Source organism: Brachyhypopomus gauderio, chromosome 9 (assembly GCF_052324685.1).
Source record: "Brachyhypopomus gauderio isolate BG-103 chromosome 9, BGAUD_0.2, whole genome shotgun sequence".
Lineage (NCBI taxonomy): Eukaryota > Metazoa > Chordata > Actinopteri > Gymnotiformes > Hypopomidae > Brachyhypopomus > Brachyhypopomus gauderio.
In genome coordinates, this window is record NC_135219.1 from 21376506 (window position 1) to 21398154 (window position 21649).

At 41.3% G+C, this 21649-nt stretch overlaps 1 protein-coding gene across 1 annotated transcript in view; it reads left to right on the forward strand.

Moving 5' to 3' along the window:
• Positions 1-435: 435 nt before the first annotated feature.
• lrfn2b (leucine rich repeat and fibronectin type III domain containing 2b) overlaps positions 436-21649 on the forward strand; it is a 94957-nt gene continuing 73743 nt past the window's right edge. Inside the window, 1 exon segment of the mRNA XM_077017897.1 lies at positions 436-907. The gene's annotated coding sequence lies outside the window, so the exon portion shown is untranslated.

A 21649-nucleotide genomic window follows, 5' to 3' on the forward strand; every position in this document is an offset into this window, starting at 1 on the left:
ATCGAAAACCTATTTGATTTTCTACTGTTTATGCCTGCTTTTACTTAATTTTATGATTAGGACTGTTGACATTTTACATTTCCATTGACATTTAAGTATAATGTGATTGATTTTTATTTAATGCAGGTTTAAAAGTGAGGCACATATTTCATGCTCCCTAAGATGTGTCTGCGTGTCTTAATAGCATAATAGTAGCATTATAGCAATATATATATTATATATTATAATGGAAATATATTTGCAACACATTTGATGTCTTGTTGGCACATCAAATTGGTCTTTATGATACATTATTTGCAGTTTTAGAGATAATAATAAACTGTGAAGCGATTTTTGCTGCGATATCAAATACAATATGTGGTGCTTTTTTCTTTTTTTAAGCGTTTATGGGCCTTTTGGCTTTCCATAAGTATTCGCGGACTTGCGTGTGTCTCTAGTACGAAGAATAATCGGATTTACTTTTGTTTCGAAATATAGGCTACGTTGATGTTTTTCTCTGCCTAAAACAAACACAGTTTATTTCAGATGATTGACTTGTTTTATAATTGAGTCTCAGTTACTGTCTTTCTCTGAGAGTCTATAAATTACATTTGAACGAGAATTATGCAGGTCCGATATCATTAACATTAGTGCTGGGTGCTGAGATATAGAAATTTAACCGTGATATATTCATTTCGATTTATCACAGAGGAGTACAGAAGTCCTGATCTGAGAGGCACGTATGTAGTTTTTGCTTCTTGTCGGTCTTTCAGACATTTTCAACCAAGCCAGTCACGGATGCACCTTTTTGACATGGACTGAGTTTTATGCGTGGAAATATAAAAATGCCACGAGATGACAGAGGAATAAATCAACCCGTTTAATCGTACCACGTCGATGAATCATGATTCGACGTTCAAAATCAAAGGTAAGATACGGTGTCTCTCTGATTGACTTGTTTTTTATAACCCGATATTCCGCAAATGGGCGACGGTCGTGAGTCAGTGAGAGGCATATCAGGAAAATACAACAGCATAATACGAACTTTTAATCTACAAACATCGATACTTTGCGTAAACGTTTCGACTGTTCCATAAGATTGTTGTGGTATATAATAGCATACAACTTTATTCATAACTCAGTTTAAGTGACATTGAAGTTGTTCGCTATATTTGAAACGAATTTGCGTAGAAACAACCGGTGTAGCCTTAAATCCACGATTTGCTTTCTAGGGGCTCTGCGTTGGTAAGAGTTTTTAAAGCATACAACAATATTTTGGGTAGTGACTCGTATTTCAGTTAACCGTTCTTTACTAACATTGAATTACAACACCGAGTGCCCCTATTGCGTTACCGAATGAATATGAAACGTGTTGCATTTTTTGGCACTGTCGTCCCTGCACCAGTGTCACGCGACGCTCGAGCGAACCAAAAAAAGTGCCATTACAACCGGCTACATTGTGCAGGTTTACTAGGATATCGCATTTTCCGTCCTCAAGAGAAGTGTGGCACAGACTATTGCTGTAGTGGCATACACAACAGAACCGGGATCTGTTCTGCGGTTTCTGGAAATCCAGCTTTAAACCCAAGCTCGCGCGGCACCCACTAACCGCATCATATCTCACATGCATCATCTTGACTTTCAGATGAGAGAAAAAAAAACAGCAAAAAGAACAAATCACAGCAGGACATTTATCAGAAATTAGACCGGAGAAAAAGCCCAGCATTGCATATCGGGCTAGGCTCCGTGGAGATCGCCTGCAGTAAAAGGCGTTCAGTTACATCCAGAGTACTGCTTTTGGTCTTATTTTGCAATGACAGATTCTTGTGTGAATCGGGGTCTGTCCCCCACACATTCTCACGGGTGTCCCGTGCTGAATCTGTATGTTGCAATGCTGTTCAGCTCACTTGTTCCCGGTTCGGTCGGTCCGTGATTAAACTCGCCACCATCACTTTATTACAGTCATTTATCTTGCACCAGTACTCTCAGACCACGGCTTATAACATGCCCCTTATTTACAGATGAAATTCATGCATTTAAATGTACATACTATAGCCCATCTCTAACCTCTAGACCTCTAACCTCTTTGTCACTATTCAGTTCTGAGTACCGATAACTGGATATTGTTGGAGTGGTGGACATTGTTTCAGCACAGCACTGACACTACCATTGTAATAGCATTGGTGAAGCAGATACAATAGTGTTGCTAGGATGTTTATATGCACCAGTGTCACTTTTCAGTTGAGAGTGGTCCGTAACCCAAACACATCCTGATGACACACTTTTAACTTACCAGAATCGATATTCAAATGACTATGGAAAAGGCCAAATAGAAACATTTACATGTTGTAGCAAAATGAGCCATTTAACTGTTTCTTGGCTGGTAGTTATGCATGCTGTGTAGACGTCCTGGTGGTACGTGTTTCTTGTTTTATTCACGTTTGTGGATGCAATATCATTAAGACATTTGTTATGACAAGTAAATGTGTTTTGTAACAAAATGGGAATCATTTGCATCAAAGCTGTTACCAGCAGTGCAGAAATGTGCACAGAGACCTTAGCTATGTTCAGCTAACAGCAGTCGCGAATGTACAAACCCGAACCCAGAGATGAATGCTGCCGTGATTGCAGAATGAGGAACGTAGTGTCATAATCAGCGTGATCAGTGTGGAATGCCTCATTAGTGCAAAGACGGCATGCAGAAATACTGCAGGAAAGAACGTACCAAACTCACTGGTGTGGTGCAGTCATACCCAGTGGAGCGTCCTGTGTCTTTTAATATACTTCATTGAACTCATAATAACTGATGAATAGTTCATGGGTTTTTTTTAGGTGAGTTAGAAGGGAGTAAACACCCCCCACCCCGTCATTTCAGTGCTGCGTGTACCTCCAGGTCTGTACACACTTCTGTTTGTTGGGCATTAGTTGTACGCCAGACCATTAGGGGGTTGTACTTCGTTATCTGTTGATCCTCCATTCAGATGATGCACATATGCACCCAATTATACTATTTACACTAGAGCTGCATGTCTTGGACCATCCATACAGTGATATGTCAAGATGGGACTTCTAAGGCTGTTGGACATCACTGCCTGATTGCTGTGATATGTGTTTGCTCGCTGAAAAGATCCAGAAAATTGTCTGAAGGCTCCACAAGGGCAGAGTGAGCCTGGGTGTGCGCTGAAGACACTCCGGCTGTCCACCGAGTATTGTGTGTGTGCGGTGCTACACGCATCAGCGCTGTGATGGAGATACTGGGAAGGACATGGAGCGGAGACGCATGCTAATGGGCGTGTAGGGTGACCCTCAGTGTGACCCGGCTGGGCTTCCACAGCGTCTGCTAAGAAGCACCAGAGCTCCCGATGATTGACGTGTCCTACTACTCTGCACCGAGACTCACTGAACCAGATGTCAGGAAACGTCATGTTTTCTGTTTATAAATTTGGGTCTGTTTCTCAAATCTTGTAATGTCTTCTGAATATACTGGGGAAATGCTAGCAATGCTAAAACAAGTTATCCATGACATTAGCATCTGATTACCCACAATTCAAATGGTTTCATGTGGACATGATTTCTGGGGACAATAATTTCCTTCTCTGTTATGACTGACTTAACCTTAGATACAAACAGACCAGGGACACATTCCTGAACCAGATTCAAAAGCTAACTTCCCCTTAGCAGTAAACTAACATTATCCAACAAAGCTTATTAGCAGGAGTTTAATCATAGCCTCCAAGGTGTAATTTTCAGTTTAAAAGTGCCAGTTTCCCGATTATGCTTACTTGACTAGACATGTCTTTATGATAATGCATTTGCTTATAAGAAATGTACCACAGGAAGATTTTTATGGATATAATTCTGTTCTGTCCATTTGTTCAACGCTGAGAAGCCCGGCATGATCAACGCACACTCTCCGATTCCGTTACATTTAAAACTTATTTATTGTACAAGTGAAATGTTTAGTTGATTTAATCCATGATCCATAATTCTTAATAACTGCATATAATGAAATTGAGAAAATTAAAGCGTGGTCAAAAAGTTTGTTTTACCAAGCTCCCCTCTTACTTTTCCCCAAACTATCCTACTTCATATAACCTTTACCCTCGTGACCAAAAACGCAGGTGCTTCATTATCCAAAAGAAAAATAAAAGGGCGAAATCCAATTAGGGCTGTCGCGATAACCGCAGTATAGCAATACCGCGCTATTGACGAGAAAATCGCAACGTACGGGAATTAACCGCAACAACCGCAATATTGGTGTTTTTTCCCATGCGAGGGGAAAGTGCCTGTGCAAGAGTTAAAGTCATTTTCCCATCAACCCCCTGTTATCATCCGGTGCAGCTGATCAACAATCCGTCTCCTTTTTTCAAAGATGGAAACTACGGCAGATGCTCTGGTCAAAAAACAAAACGCGACTTCGCCGGTTTGGGAGCATTTCGGGTTCAAGCCAAACCCACGCAGATCCACTCGCCTGGTGGCGCGTCAATGAGGCTAGATTTCCTCTGCTCTCCAAACTCGCCCGCAAGTACATGTGCATTTGTGCAACAAGCACACCATCAAAGCGAGTTTTTAGTACTGCCGGGAATATTGTTAGCCCTTTCCGCTCCTCACTGAAACCACATAAGGTGAATATGTTGGTTTTCTTAGCGCCACAGGGACGTGACAACTCAGGTTTAAGCTGAGACGTTATTCTTCTGGTTAAGGAAAGATATTGTTTTATTGATTTATTTATTAAATTCTCTTTTTGTCTTTAAAATCTCGTTTAAAATATTTACCCTACACTTTTAAGAAAGTGAAAGAGCATGGGTTCTTACTGCATCTCATTTGACTTCTGTGTTCTCTATTTGACAATAAACACATATTTAACTGCTCTTAAAACTGTGTCTTCTTTGCAATTTAAAAACAATAAGAACCCCTTTACAATAAAAACAATAAAACAATTATATAGCTCTAAACTTAAGATTTTAGACGACAAATGATGCATATCGCGTCATACCGCATATCGCGGTGTTGAGCCACCATAAATAACCGCAGGGGAAATTCTTTCACCGCGACAGCCCTAAATCCAATATCACAAAACATAACACATTTCTGCATTTGACACAAAATTAAATTAACTAATAATAAATAATAAATGTATGCAAAATGACTGTAACAAATTATCTGTCCTCACATCCATTTGATTGTGAATTTAATACTGTATAGCTTATTGTTAAAATTGATTATAACTGATGCAGTTGAATTAAATCTCAAAATGAATGCACAACAGTACATTGATACATGATTCTGTTATATAGCCTGTTATAAATAGCCCTACCTGAAAGTAATTTTCATCTGCTAATTCCACTTCTCAGTTTGCTGTGAAGAAACAGAAGCCTGTTTTATAGCAAATCTCATTTGACCATCTTAGAGATTTTTTTTTTGCTAACTGAAGTGCACACTTTTAATTGCAACCAAAGCAGTTTGCTGTTTTCACACACAGAATGCCTCACCTTTGAAGCTTTGTCACTATCACGAGGGCGTCCGTGCTACTTACGAGGCAGCGGCACCGTTTCCAGTCATGCGTGTCACACGCTGTCGCCTCGTGGTTGTGCACCTCTCGAGTTCTCTAACTTGGCGGTAACAGCACGAGAGGTGCTTCATGAAAATAGATGAATTTGAAATGAGACAGACTCCTGGGTAAGGGATAATGCACAAGGGATCTTAGAAATAGCCTAAAGGCTCAAAGCTCAGGGCAGGACCTTGCTGCTCTGACGGCAAAAGAAGACATGCGCTTTCGGTTAATCAAAGCCAAGAACAGACAAACGCGCCATCTTGTCTTTGGTCGTTTTAGTTTTGCTTAGCAGCCATAAACACAGCAGTTCTTCCTCAGTATTGAGAAGCTGTCCTGTTCTTTTGAGCAGCCATGCGTGGTGGTTGTCAGGTTATTGTTCATTTACATTTCTGTAGCACTGACACAGTTTGAGATAATGAAAGCACAAGTATAAATGCTTGAACAACATCAACGAGCTCACAGATTCACCAGATTCATCAAAAAATGTGTAAGCAGTGTGGTACCCACGAGAACATTCCATGTTTTTCCTAACCAAAAAACACCAGTCAATGCATCAATGAAGTGTGAGCAGCATTTTAGAAATGCGTTGGTCAATAGTGTGTGCAGTGCTGTACTTCACACTGCTTCTACACAGAGGAGTATAGTTGGCTATGCCCTCCACAAGACTATAAACGCAAGTAAGCATGTGTACAGGAGAACAGTCCAGAATACTTTAAGGGTAAAATGCACAGCCAGATGAGCTAATGCAGGGTTTGAAGCCAATCACACTGAACCCCACAAAAGAGAGCCCGCCCACCCCTGAGGAACAGTCTCTTGCTATCTCCATGGCTTATGTGTGCAGCTTCTTTAAGCGAATAAACAGCCTCAATGCAGCCGGTCCAGATGGCATCCCCGGATGCATGTTTAAAGAATGCACAGATCGGTTAGCTGGAGAATTTACTGACATTTTCAATCTCTTACTCTCCCTGTATGCGGTTCAAATGTGTATCGAACTGGCAACTGTTGTTCAGTACCAAAGACAAACACCATAACTTGTCTGAATGATTGGCGCCCTGTAGCTCTAACCTCCATTATAAACAAGTGCTTTGAGAGGCTGGTTAGAGAATTCATCCTCACCACACCTCCTGCCTCCGAAGATCCCTTATATTTCGCCTGCAGACAGAACATTTCCACAGATGATTCCATAGCCTTAGCGCTGTGCACTGTCCTTCACATCTGAACATCTGAACAAGAAGGACACGTAAGAATGCTGTTCATGGATTACAGCTTAGCATTCAACACCACAGTCCCTTCAAAGCTTGACATGAAGCTACATGCCTACTGTATGTCTGAACAGTTCTTCACGCAGCGGGACCCTGAACATCCTTTCAGATAGTCGTCAGGTGTTAGGATGGGTAGTATCATCTCCTCGTGCACTCTCAGGCTTGTGTGCCCAGCCGTCTAGTGTATTCCTTGTACATCCAAGACCGTAAAGCAATACACAGCTCCAACGGCATCACTGCATTTGCCGATGGCACAATGGTAGTTGGTCTGATCTCAGGTGAAGAAGAGATGGCCTGTACTGGTGCACACACTGGTGCCTGGAAAATAACCTCTGATTCAGTGTCGGTGGGATCAAGAAGCTGATAGTGGACTATATAGAAGGAAAGGGAGCACATACCCATTACCATCAATGGGACTGCAGTTGAGAAGGTCAGCACTTTCAGATTCCTCAGTGTAAACATCACAGAGGACCTCACACTGAACACATTATCACACAAGTCATGTGTGAAGAAAAAAAAAAGTGCAAGAGTGAGCACCTTCTTCAGAACACCTACCTGACCTCAAGGCATTTTAGACATGTACTGTGGAGAGAAATCTGTCAGGCTGCATCACCGCCTGGCATGAGAAGTGCAGTGCTCTGAACTGGAAAGCTCTGAAGAGTGTGCTGAGGAAACCCTAGCAGATCTCAGCGGTTGACCTTTCAGCGCTCCTGGAGCTGAACACCAATCGCCGTCTGAGGAAGTCCAAACGAGACCATAAGATACTCCACCCATCCAGTCCACGGCACGTACTTACTGCTGCCATCCGGGTTCAGAAGCATTCAAACCCGAGCCAGCCAGTTCAGGGGTTACTTTCCATAGGCCACCAGACTACTGAACAATCAGTAGTACTTCAGAATGTACTAATGCTTAGGGCCAGGTTTCTTTTCCACTGGCCATCGGGCTGCTGAACAGTCAGTAGTACTCAGAGTCAGGAGTACAGAATGGCAGCATGGCCATAAACCCACACATGGACAGTCCCTCCCTCACAGCTATGACCTCCATCACTCTGCACTTTATAGGCAATGTTATGCAAAATAGCTTAGATAGTAATATATAATCTCTAATGACCCTGTACTAGTACCACCTCCCTAGTCATTCTGCACAGTAGTGTCTTCTCAGGGGTTGTTTTGCAGTGCTGCACACTGTATATGCACAAACGTGTGTATGAACAGTATGTATGTAAATGTCTACACCCTTCGACCTTTTTGTACATTAGCATATATATATATATATATATATATATATATATATATATATATATATATATATATATATATATATATATATATTCCTTCCTCTCCAGCAAGAATTTCGACCTTTTTGTACATTAGCTTATATATATATATATATATATATATATATATATATATATATATATATATTATATATATATATATATATATATATATATATATATATATATATATATATATTCCTTCCTCTCCAGCAAGAATTTGTAAATAGTATATTCACATACTGCCAGGTTGTAAGAAGTAAGCTTGGATACTTTGCACTCATCTAAGTCCCGTTTAAGGCCGACATGACAATAAAACTCATTTGATATGTGGTCTCATAAGATTTGCGTATCATTCGTGAAGCCCTGACTGCTTCTGTGCTGTGAAAGTGTCATGCTTGGTGTAATACTTGGCCAGTTGTTAGGGTTGTGAGGAGCCCTGCGCGTGGGTTGACATGGACGTTTTTGTAACTGTGCAGACATTTTTGGTGACATTTTGGTAACTTGGACTTTGTAACACGGACTTGAATTTCAAGCAGAAAAATAGAGGCTGGTGGCTGAAATTATAACGTTTGGACACCTTAGTGAATCTACTGTGAGTGACTAACAAGGCTGCAGTTGGTATATCGGTATAGTTCTTGGAAAGTAAATTGCAGTAAACAGGAAAATATGGATCAGTATGTAGAAGGAATTGAGGAGATTTGTAAAAGCCAACAGAAAGTTGAAGGGTCAAAGTGAAGATTCAGGAGGAAACAAATGTGGCTTGATGATCTAGGGTGACTATGTGAACTAGGGTGGCTGTGTGAACTAGGGTGGCTATGTGAACTAGGGTGACTATGTGAACTAGGGTGACTATGTGATCTAGGGTGGCTATGTGAACTAGGGTGGCTATGTGAACTAGGGTGGCTATGTGAACTAGGGTGAATATGTGAACTAGGATGGCTATGTGAACTAGGATGGCTATGTGATCTAGGGTGGCTATGTGAACTAGGGTGGCTATGTGAACTAGGGTGGCTATGTGAACTAGGGTGGCTATGTGATCTAGGGTGGCTATGTGATCTAGGGTGGCTATGTGAACTAGGGTGGATATGTCAACTAGGGTGGCTATGTCAACTAGGTTGGCTAGGTGAACTAGGGTGGCTATGTGAACTAGGGTGGCTATATGAACTAGGATGGCTATGTGAACTAGGATGGCTATGTGATCTAGGGTGGCTATGTGAACTAGGGTGGCTATGTGAACTAGGGTGACTATGTGAACTAGGGTGGCTATGTGAACTAGGATGGCTATGTGAACTAGGATGGCTATGTGAACTAGGGTGGCTATGTGATCTAGGGTGGCTATATGAACTAGGATGGCTATGTGATCTAGGGTGGCTATGTGATCTAGGGTGGCTATGTGAACTAGGGTGGCTATGTGAACTAGGGTGACTATGTGAACTAGGGTGACTAGGTGATCTAGTGTGGCTATGTGAACTAGGGTGGCTATGTGAACTAGGGTGGCTATGTGAACTAGGGTGACTATGTGAACTAGGGTGACTAGGTGAACTAGGGTGACTATGTGATCTAGGGTGACTATGTGATCTAGGGTGACTATGTGAACTAGGGTGGCTATGTGAACTAGGATGGCTATGTGATCTAGGGTGGCTATGTGATCTAGGGTGGCTATGTGAACTAGGGTGGCTATGTGAACTAGGGTGACTATGTGAACTAGGGTGACTAGGTGATCTAGGGTGGCTATGTGATCTAGGGTGGCTATGTGAACTAGGGTGGCTAGGTGAACTAGGGTGGCTATGTCAACTAGGTTGGCTAGGTGAACTAGGGTGGCTATGTGAACTAGGGTGGCTATATCAACTAGGTTGGCTAGGTGAACTAGGGTGGCTATGTGATCTAGGGTGGCTAGGTGATCTAGGGTGGCTATATGAACTAGGGTGGCTATGTGATCTAGGGTGGCTATGTGATCTAGGGTGGCTATGTGAACTAGGGTGGCTATGTGAACTAGGGTGACTATGTGAACTAGGGTGACTAGGTGATCTAGGGTGGCTATGTGATCTAGGGTGGCTATGTGAACTAGGGTGGCTAGGTGAACTAGGGTGGCTATGTGAACTAGGGTGGCTATATCAACTAGGTTGGCTAGGTGAACTAGGGTGGCTATGTGATCTAGGGTGGCTAGGTGATCTAGGGTGGCTATATGAACTAGGGTGGCTATGTGAACTAGGGTGGCTATGTGATCTAGGGTGGCTATGTGAACTAGGGTGACTAGGTGATCTAGGGTGACTATGTGAACTAGGGTGGCTATATCAACTAGGTTGGCTAGGTGAACTAGGGTGGCTATGTGAACTAGGGTGACTAGGTGATCTAGGGTGACTATGTGAACTAGGGTGGCTATGTCAACTAGGTTGGCTAGGTGAACTAGGGTGGCTATGTGAACTAGGGTGGCTATATCAACTAGGTTGGCTAGGTGAACTAGGGTGGCTATGTGAACTAGGGTGACTAGGTGATCTAGGGTGGCTATATGAACTAGGGTGGCTATGTGAACTAGGGTGGCTATGTGAACTAGGGTGGCTATGTGATCTAGGGTGGCTATGTGAACTAGGGTGACTAGGTGATCTAGGGTGACTATGTGAACTAGGGTGGCTATGTGAACTAGGGTGACTAGGTGATCTAGGGTGGCTATGTGATCTAGGGTGGCTATGTGAACTAGGGTGGCTAGGTGAACTAGGGTGGCTATGTCAACTAGGTTGGCTAGGTGAACTAGGGTGGCTATGTGAACTAGGGTGGCTATATCAACTAGGTTGGCTAGGTGAACTAGGGTGGCTATGTGATCTAGGGTGGCTAGGTGATCTAGGGTGGCTAGGTGAACTAGGGTGGCTATGTGAACTAGGGTGACTAGGTGAACTAGGGTGGCTATGTGAACTAGGGTGACTATGTGAACTAGGGTGACTAGGTGAACTAGGGTGGCTATGTGAACTAGGGTGACTAGGTGAACTAGGGTGACTAGGTGATCTAGGGTGGCTATGTGAACTAGGGTGACTATGTGAACTAGGGTGACTATGTGAACTAGGGTGACTAGGTGAACTAGGGTGACTAGGTGATCTAGGGTGGCTATATGAACTAGGGTGGCTATGTGAACTAGGGTGACTAGGTGATCTAGGGTGGCTATATGAACTAGGGTGGCTATGTGAACTAGGGTGACTAGGTGATCTAGGATGGCTATGTGAACTAGGGTGACTATGTGAACTAGGGTGGCTAGGTGATCTAGGGTGACTATGTGAACTAGGTTGGCTATGTGAACTAGGGTGACTATGTGAACTAGGGTGACTATGTGATCTAGGGTGGCTATGTGAACTAGGTTGGCTATGTGATCTAGGGTGGCTATGTGAACTAGGTTGGCTATGTGAACTAGGGTGACTATGTGAACTAGGGTGACTAGGTGATCTAGGGTGGCTATATGAACTAGGGTGACTATATGAACTAGGGTGGCTATGTGAACTAGGGTGACTAGGTGATCTAGGGTGGCTATGTGAACTAGGGTGACTATGTGAACTAGGGTGGCTATGTGAACTAGGGTGGCTAGCTGAACTAGGGTGACTAGGTGAACTAGGGTGACTAGGTGATCTAGGGTGGCTATATGAACTAGGGTGACTAGGTGAACTAGGGTGACTAGGTGATCTAGGGTGGCTATATGAACTAGGGTGACTATGTGAACTAGGGTGACTAGGTGAACTAGGGTGACTATATGAACTAGGGTGGCTATGTGAACTAGGGTGACTAGGTGATCTAGTGTGGCTATGTGAACTAGGGTGGCTATGTGATCTAGGGTGGCTATGTGAACTAGGTTGGCTATGTGAACTAGGGTGGCTATGTGAACTAGGGTGACTAGGTGATCTAGGGTGGCTATATGAACTAGGGAGGCTATGTGAACTAGGTTGGCTATGTGAACTAGGGTGGCTAGGTGAACTAGGGTGACTAGGTGATCTAGGGTGGCTATGTGAAATGATGTTTTCTAGTTTATTTCCCATAATGGAGCAGCTACGTATTAGTAAGGAGATTTTGGGAAACTGGTTGGCAAGCTACCATCCCTCAGTGGATCACTTTCTAAATACCTGTATCAGAGGCTAAATATCTATATCAGAGGCTAAATACCTATCAAAGGCTTCCCTACTTTGTTGCTGTTTTCTGGCTTTCTTGTAGACTATGTAGTGTTACTGTATTGTTACTGTACTTTATCCAGAACAATTTTGGACTAAAGCACAACTTTCTGACATATTCATACTCTGCACATACTCATACACTGCACATACTCATAAGCTGCACATACTCATACTCTGCACATGCTCATACACCGCACATACTCATACTCTGTACATACACATACTCTGCACATACACATACTCATACACTGCCCATACACATACTCTTACACTGCACATACTCATAAGCTGCATATACTCATACTCTGCACATGCTCATACACTGCACATACCCATACTCTGACATAATCATGCTCTGTACATATTCATGCTCTGTACATACTCATACTCTGCACATGAACATACTCTGCACACACTCATACACTGCACTTACTCATACTGTGCAAATACACATACTCCGCCCAAACACATACTCTGCACATACTCATAACCTGCTCATTCACCATCTCATCACCCCTGAGTCTCTGCATCAGCCACAGCTTGCAGAGGCCAGAGGGGAAAAAAGTCCACAGAAGATGCTATAATCAAGAGGCTGGAGAGTTTTAAACCAAAAGGGAGATAAGTTAGCAAAGCAAAACAATAAGGATTGGGTGTTGTGGCTGACATGCTGTCAAAAATTAAACCGCAGAAGTCTACACTGAAATTCAGAGTGTTCCAGATCTTGTACAGCAGAGAACAAAGTAAGTCTGAAAATTAAATGCCGTTAAGCTGAAAAATGTCTTAAGGCCAGCTTGTTCACTTTGTGTTCTGCTGTTTTTGTACAGATTTAGCTGTCCAGTTTCTGTATGACATAAGACAGTTATCAGGAAATGTTAATACTGTTAAAATAGAGGGCAATGCATTACATCTAAAGCTGGTTCAGTTATAGTTCAGTTATTTTAATGGCATTTTATAGTGTTTGTGTGAACTCTGATCTGGATGAAATATTATCTTTTTGTCAGTGCTCTTGACATAACTCATCTTGAATATATTATTACAGGTATTGTATACGATATATACATATACATATAATTGCTTACAATCAAGGTAAAGTGCAAGAATAAACATAATGGATCTTGGTATTTGCTGATTTAACAAAAATGTGGGAAGAACTGGATGTTAGATATGCTAGAGCTTCAGACAGCAGGTCCAAAACCAGGTCTGGGAAAGACAGTGATATGTAGCGTCTTCAATTTATGAGACTTCTCCTGATTTCAGTGTCAGGACACAAGACCTTGAGGTGACAGAAAAATGCAAGTCATTTCTTGCTGCAATAGCAGCCCAAGATCCTCTCACACTGGAGAGCTGTCCGGGATCCAGGAGATTATTGTCTCCTGCCACATGCCTCCTCCAATCACCTCCCAGGATATCCCCTGATGCACTGGTGCTGTCAGGCAAACTTGGGATGTATTGAGTGACAGGTGCACTGGCTGCATCGGTATGGACAAGAAGGACTACACAGGTTTATGGAGTTGGCCCCTTTAAATGGCAGTGCCTTCATTTGAATGTTTCCCATATGTACAACCCAGACAACTGGGGAAATTCAGTACTCTCCAAATTTCACAAGAAATTCACACTCAGTACCACTTGGAACATCTTCACTTAGAGTCTCCCAAATGGCTTTGGAGATGTCCATGGTAGATCCAAGTTTATAGCTTGCAGCAGCTCTCTGTTCAGTACTTCAACAGAAATTCTCAGTGTGATAGCCAGTTTTTCTCAGACAGTTTGATAGGGCTAGAATGAGTGTTTGACAAAGGAACAAATTCAGTGCAATAGAGCATCAAAGTGCTGGACAGACATGCAAAAATATTTAAAATGCATTTCATCGTCAGTTTGCCACATTATCATTACAAGGTTATACTCTCCTTTCTGTTACCATTTTTGCTTATTGGTCACACAGACCATCTCCTCTTCCATTTGCCTCTGGCTTTATACACCCTGGGGGTTTGCTGATGTACCACAAGTTGAAAAAAGGTTGAACTGTAATACTGCTCTGTAATAAAGAACTTTATTTCTTTATTACAGGTCAGTGAACTGGATGCGAACAGGGAGCTTACGTGTTTGTTTGTTGTTGTTTTTTCTTTGTGGACCAATCAAATGAACGGGCCTTTCATGAAACTTGTAAACATGTAGCAGAGACTTGTTGCTTTACCAGATTATTCTAAGCTTTTTGTAGGTTGTAATTACCAAGCAATTAACCTTAGCTATCTTTAGCTGGATAAAAACACATCTTGATGGACAGTTGTTATCATTGCTTGGTAACATAGAGTAGATGCAAATGCATTCCAACACACAGTGTGCCTGCATACTAATAATATGATATTGGTCAAGGAAACTGCAGTTTTTAAAATGCATTCATTCCTAATGTCATGCTATGACATCACTCACATGGTACAGTGGCCATTCCTGTTTTACCATTGCTCTGGGCAGCTGGACAACATTGTTACTTTTATATGTTGCTTTGTCTCTGAGTGCGTTTATATGCACTTATAATAATCATAATCTGACTTCTCCGGGTATGTTTATTCAAGCGTTCATGTAAATATACTTCGATTTCTTATAAATCCAATAAAGAGAGGACTCAGTCTGTTCATGCTCACAAATGTATCTGGAGATGTCCCAGAATCAAATGCAGTGCCCATGAAATGGCTATTAAACGCTTTTGGGGAGACTCTGACATGCAGTCCTTGCTCGAGGAAATGAAAAATATGACTTGTGGAGTATTCGTAACCATTTGTAACCATAAAAAAGTGACGCCCCATATTTGCTGGTTCACATCCTCTGTCAGTTTATTGGCTGGTTGCAAAGTAGAAGTCTGATTATTGTCTCACTCATATAAATGCAGAGTTCTGAATGTATCATTTGAATACCCAAGTACATGTTAATGCATTGAGCAATTAGTGACAAAATCAAATTTTATGCAGTTGTTGAATTATTAAGTGCATGTAAACATATTCAATGTAATGTTGATATTTTAATGTAAAGCTAATATCTGGTAGATACTGGCTTAATAAGAAACATTTTCCTGCGTACTGTCACGCTTGGCTCCGCCCTCCTCCTGTCTGCCACACCTTCTTTGTAATTATCCTGCCGTTATTTGCCTTCTCACCTGTTTCTTGTTTGTTTCATTATTGTCTGGTATTTAGTTCCTGGTTTTCTGTGTTCTCATGGTGGGTTATTGTGTGTGTTTGTTACCTGGTGGTTTAGTTCTTGTTAGTCCGATTGTTAGCTCTAGTTTCATGTTTAAAAGCCTTGTAAGTATTTGTATTGGTTAGTCTTGTCTCCTTGTATGTTTCAGCTTTAATTACTCCTAGTCGTGCAGTCTCTGTTCATTCTTAGTTTATCCTGGTGTTTGCTTTGTGATCTGTTAAGTTGTCTTACTCTGCCGGTCTTCGTGTCGTTTAGTCTAAGCTTCTGTGTTTTGTATTCAAGTTCCCGATGGTTTTCCCCCGTGTTTATGTATTAGTAGTCTAGCGCTTTTGGTCATTGTGGTTTTGTATCTCTTGTTTACTTTCGTCTCTGCTGTGTTTCATTGTACCTTGTATTATTTCAGAATTCTTATTTACATAAACGTATTTTCCTTTCATAGTCGCTGTGGTTCGTTTTATTCATTCGTTCGTGTTTCAGTTTAGAGTTTGGTATGCCTCGTAAGTCGCGCACTCTCCGTGTGGGCGCGGTTTCTTTAAAGGAGACTAGCTCCGCCAAGGTAGCGGTCCACTCTTCACCGCAAATGTGTCCGACCCCGACTCCCACCGCGTTACACGTTGTCAATATAAAATTTGTTTTTATAGTTTTGTATACAGGATCATGGATCTAGAAACTAAATATCTTTGTAGAGTTTGTGGAGGTGTATTATGGCATGTACAAAGGAGATTCTTAGAACCTCAGAAGCAGGTTTATTCCTTATCAGGCTGGACAAGGTTACAAAACCATCTCTACAGAGTTTGGACTCCACCGTCTATAGTCGGACAGATTGAGTTGAAATGGAGACAATTATTACTGGAGTGGATGACCAACAAGGATCACACCAAGAGCAGGACATGTAGTAGTAGATGAGGTCACGAGTGAAAGCCATTCTTCTCCAAAAGAACATTGCTGCCTGTCTGCAGTTTGCTAAAGATCACATGAAGAAGCCAAATGGCTTCTGGAACAATGCTTGGATGGACAAGTTCACAAACTTTCAAGCACAACTGTATAAGTGAACTGACATATTCCTGTTTATTAGATACCCTCCGAAAATAAGCCAGCCAGCACCTCAACTTGACTTGCCAAAGGATCTTGACAAGACATGCAATGATTGAGAAAACATTCATGTCAGTTTGTTTCAACCTGAACATTTTCATTCCCTATGATTTGGAGTAGCCCTAAAGTGCCAAACTCCTTGTGTGGTCTATGTTGCAGGGACGAACTAGGGTGAATATACCTCCAACCTTCAAAAAATGTCATTTGAGTCAACAGATGAAAAAGGACATCTGTGTTTCACCCCAAACATCTGTCAAGTTTTAAAACAGTTAAGCGCAATACTAGTTCATTAATCGCTGCTTTCTCAGCATTTGAGACAGCAAAGAAGGAGCTAAATTGAGATTTTTTTATTTATTTTGGTCATAAAAAATATATATGACTCTTATTGTATCATTTTTTGCTGGCTTGTCAGGTGGTGACCTTTTATTGGGTTAGGAGAAAATTGACCACGTTTATTGGATAAAGAGGAAATTGACCTTGGTGCTTGGTCCAGCTCAAAGAGATAAATCTTATCCAGTGCTAACACTGACAGTGACTGAATGTCAATATTGGCAATTTTGTTTGGTAACACGATTTGGTGTCTGCTTATTGTGTGATTCTCAATTTCATTATTTTAACTGGAGATGCACTGACATTTTTTAATACCAATAGTACTTTTAAGTACTGAATTTCAGTTCATGTGTATATTTCTGCGGTGCACACACTCAAGTAACCACAATGTTACATATAGTGAATCGGACAAAAACACACACACAGTGGGACCAACCGTGATGGACTTATCTCCACCTCTAGGTTAAACAACACACAAACAACACATAACAAACGGATATCACGCTGACAAACACTTACCCTGAGACATGACCACAAAGGAAAGAGAGAGTAAAGGAGACTGGCGGCTTCCGAAATGTGGCTGGTTATTCTGTGATGAATGAGCAGTGGAAATAAAAAAGGAAGTGATCACCAGTCTGGGGGGGGGGGGGATTTAATAGATAAAGTGCACAAACACAAAACCTGTGAACTAATACAAATTAAGGATACAATAACCAGCAGTCAACAGGTACAAAGACACAACATATATAGACGGACAAACGACCCTCAGGTGTTGGGTTGCATAATTAGCCTCGCCTACCTGAGGAACGAACACAATGCAACACGAAATACTGCCGCTGCAGACTGAGGCGGTCGGCAGGGGCCTCCGTACCCTCACACTTTCGTAATGGCAATATCAGCCTCTTTATTTTAATTACTTGATATTTGTAGTTTATATCTTACATGGCCTTTAGCTGGAGATGTTTTGGTTTTGGCGTTAACCTATAGATGAAATGAAATGAATGAATGAATGAATGAATGAATGAATGAATGAATGAATGTTTCAATTTATATAGCTTTCAGGATACCCAAGGCACTTAATGGCACACTTTTACTATTTCACTTAATGTGAAATACAGTGATACCAGTACCTTTAACTGCAGGTGCACTGTAGTTGTTTTCAGTGCTGATGCCAGCACTGCTAGCTGCTAATCCCAAATTGTACCTAATGTCAATCCCTACAATTGAAGTTTCCCTGTCAGAAATCCTGCATCATTTTCATTGGTAAAGAAATATGGCTTTTAGTCCAAGGGGGCATTTCATGTTTCTTGACAAGAAGGATACAGCGCCCTCCATCATTATTGGCACCCATGGTTACATTTGTTAAAAGTCTTAAAATAAATTAATTTTTTTATTGCAGAAGCATAATCTCACTGAAAAAAATAGAAAAAAGCCACCTTCAACTCAAGTGAAAAAAAGAAAGAAAAAATGCAGACTAAGAAACAATTATTTCCCAGAAAATTACCTGTTCTACAATTATTGGCACCCTTAACAATTTCTTGAAAATACATTTCTACTGTAGTTTATAAATTGCATCTAAAAAAAATATCTAGGAACCTTTCATTAGTAATTCATCACCTCCTGTTTCCCTGTGGTATAAATATGGCTTTACACAGAGGCCTATATGTCTTAGGCTGTGTTCTTAATAGCCTACTACATACTACTGGTGTACTGATCGAGCCCCAAATCAGTATGTCGTATGCAGTATGTGACCAAAATGAAAATCTCCAGTACACGAAACATACCCGGATGACCTACTACTTCCGCAAAATATTCCAGTACGCGAACAGAGATATCTTCGTGGTGTACTGCATCCCATCATGCAACGCTACGATCACGTGACCCTGTAGTATGCTTTGCTTTTGTCGCATACTGGAAACTGTACTGCATACTACTACGAGGACCAGTATGCAGTATCCAGTATATACTGAGTCCAGTATGCAGTATCCAGTATGTAGTAGTCTATTTCGAACAGAGCCCGTCTCACTCTTCAACATGGGAAAGACAAGAGAACACACTACTCAAGTAAGGTAGATGTATCGACCTTCATAAATCAGGTAATGGCTACAAGATAACTCATTTGCAGATGCCCTTATCTACAGTCAGAGCAATCATTAAAAAGTTAAAAACGTCTGGAACTGTGACAAACAACCCTGGAAGAGGACGCAAGTGTATTTTGCCACTATGAATAGTGAGAGAAGTAAAAACGTATCCAAAGCTCACTGTAAGAGAATTTAATCAAACGGTAGCATCTTGGGGTTACGAGGTCTCCCAAACAACCATCAGGCGCTTGGGAGACCTCTACATGTTTGGGAGGCATGCAGGGAGAAAGCCTTTTCTCAACTCAAACCTTTTCTGAGTTATAAGCATAAACAAATTAGGTTTGCCAAGTGGTACTGGGATTTTAACTGGGACGGTGTGCTTTGGTCATATGAGACCAAGATTTGGCAACAAACCCTCTTAAGTGGGTCTCACTTAACACCAAGGTTGAATACGATGAGTAGACACCTCATGCCCACTGTTAACTATGGGGGAGATGATCGGTGATGCTGTGGGCCCGTGTCTCCTCCATAGGACCTGGTAACCTTGTAAGGATACATGGGATCATGAAATCTTTGAAATATCAGGACATTTTGAATCAGAATCTGGTGGCCTTTGCCCAAAAGCTGAAGACTGGGTCTTTTAGCAAGAAATTGACCCTAAGAATGTGGCCAAAGCTACAAAAAAATGGTTCACAAGGCACAGAATCAAGCTCCTCTCATGGCCATCTCAGTCCCCAGAGCTCAACCCAATAGAACACCTGTGGAGTGAGCTGAAGAGGAGAGTGCACAAGAGAAATCCCAGGACTCTGGACCATTTAGAGAGGTTGTGCAAAGAGGAATGGTCAAAGATCCCTATTTCAGTTTTCTCCCATCTTGTGAAGAGTTATAGGAGAAGATTAGGAGATATAGGAGAAGTGCTGTCTTGTTGGTAAAAGGAGGTTGTACAAAGTACTACCACCAGGGGTGCCAATAATTGTGGCACACATGATATCATTCAAAAGATTTATTTCTTAATGTGTAATTTTTTTCCTATTAAATAAAGGCACTTAAATTAAAGCTTAGATTTTTCGTTTTTGCATTGTTGTGCCATATTATTGTTTTAAAAAGATTATTAGAAGCCAAAGAACACTTCTTAACCAGGGGTGCCAATAATTATGATGGGCGGTGTATTTAAAATGAGCAGATTTTTTCTTATTTTATATTTTTTCTTATTTTCCGGAAATACATTATTTTCCCATTCTCAACCACACCACTGCTGAGATAATGACCTATTTCAGGTGCCATGAATCATGAATATCAATTTATGCGGCATAGATTAGGGGGGCATCGTGGTTAACATATTTAAACACTTGATTATAAAACCCAAATGTCTAACTTCACATAACAGCATAACCATTCATTTGTATAATGCTGTGGGACTGCAAACTGGAAATGTCTTTACATTGCTTTGCTCATCATGTAAATGAGTGTTGATTGCACTGACTTGGCTCAAGCAGAAGTGCGTCCTTAGATTTCCAAATAATACCTCTCTAAGTGGCCCTCGAACCTGTCAGTGGATCTGTTGGCTATAAATAACGGAACATATGTCACTTGGCGTCCCTCTGACGTGCACTAATCTTCATCCTACAGGGAGGAAGAGTTCACATAGTGTTTTTGGACAGATTTGGTGGTTTCTATTCAGTTAGTTTTCCTAATTTGATCATGTATTCTGTATATGGCTTTTATCCTCTAATTCTCCATCCATTTCTTCTTCCATTACCCTCTATCTTCCTGTTATTTTCCTCTGTGATTAAGGCTTTTGGCCAGAGGCGTTTGATCTTACCACTGGGACAAGATGGTGATCAGGATTTTATTTGGCGCAAAATCACTGGGCCATATGCTCCGGTCACCAATGTGGATTCAGCTTTGATGCAGTAGTAGTTCTTTCACCTCAGATTTAAAAGCACACATTGTTATAAAACAGTGCACAATTGCTCTTCCAGAATAGTGACAGCACTCAGTTACTCAGTGTGGGTACCTGAGTGGGCCTGCACTGAACATTTTAGTTCTTAGTCTGCGCTCAATGCATCTGACTCAACTCTGGTAATTAAAAAGGCTGTTTTTTTAGTTTAAATGGGATGTATTAGAGTGGGGAGATGACTGAACTATGCATGCAGAAAAAGCACCAGGTAACATACATTTTCAAACTAAGTTGTAGACAGTCCAATGTCCAATTGAACAATACATGTTAACAGGTTAACCTTGGTGAAGCTATGGTCATTATAACTTTTCCAATTTGCCATTGGGCATAATATTTTGTATTTATTTATTGGTCAAGCATCTCTTTAGCAAATGTGAAATATTCACAACAAAGTTGTTTTCTATTAACCCTGTACTGGAATTCGAAACACGGTCAATACATGCCTGAGCTGTTAAAGATCTAATTTATTATGCCTTTGAGAAGACTTCAGAGCAGGCCTTCTCAGCTGCACACTGCCACAGCATCGACTAAGCACTAAACGAACATGTGTTTGCAAGATCTGCAGATGCATTAAGACTAGGATATTTCTAAATGGATATTTTATCAGTATTAGCATCAATTTGGGTCCACGTGTGACCGATCCTCATTTAAAATTGTTTTCTAGTAACAGTCATCATAGAGATGTAACACCTGAACCTTTGTTAAACTACTGGAAGTGAAAACACATGTGCTTACCAATAGGCTCATGTTGGTAAGCTGCAAATAATGTGATGAA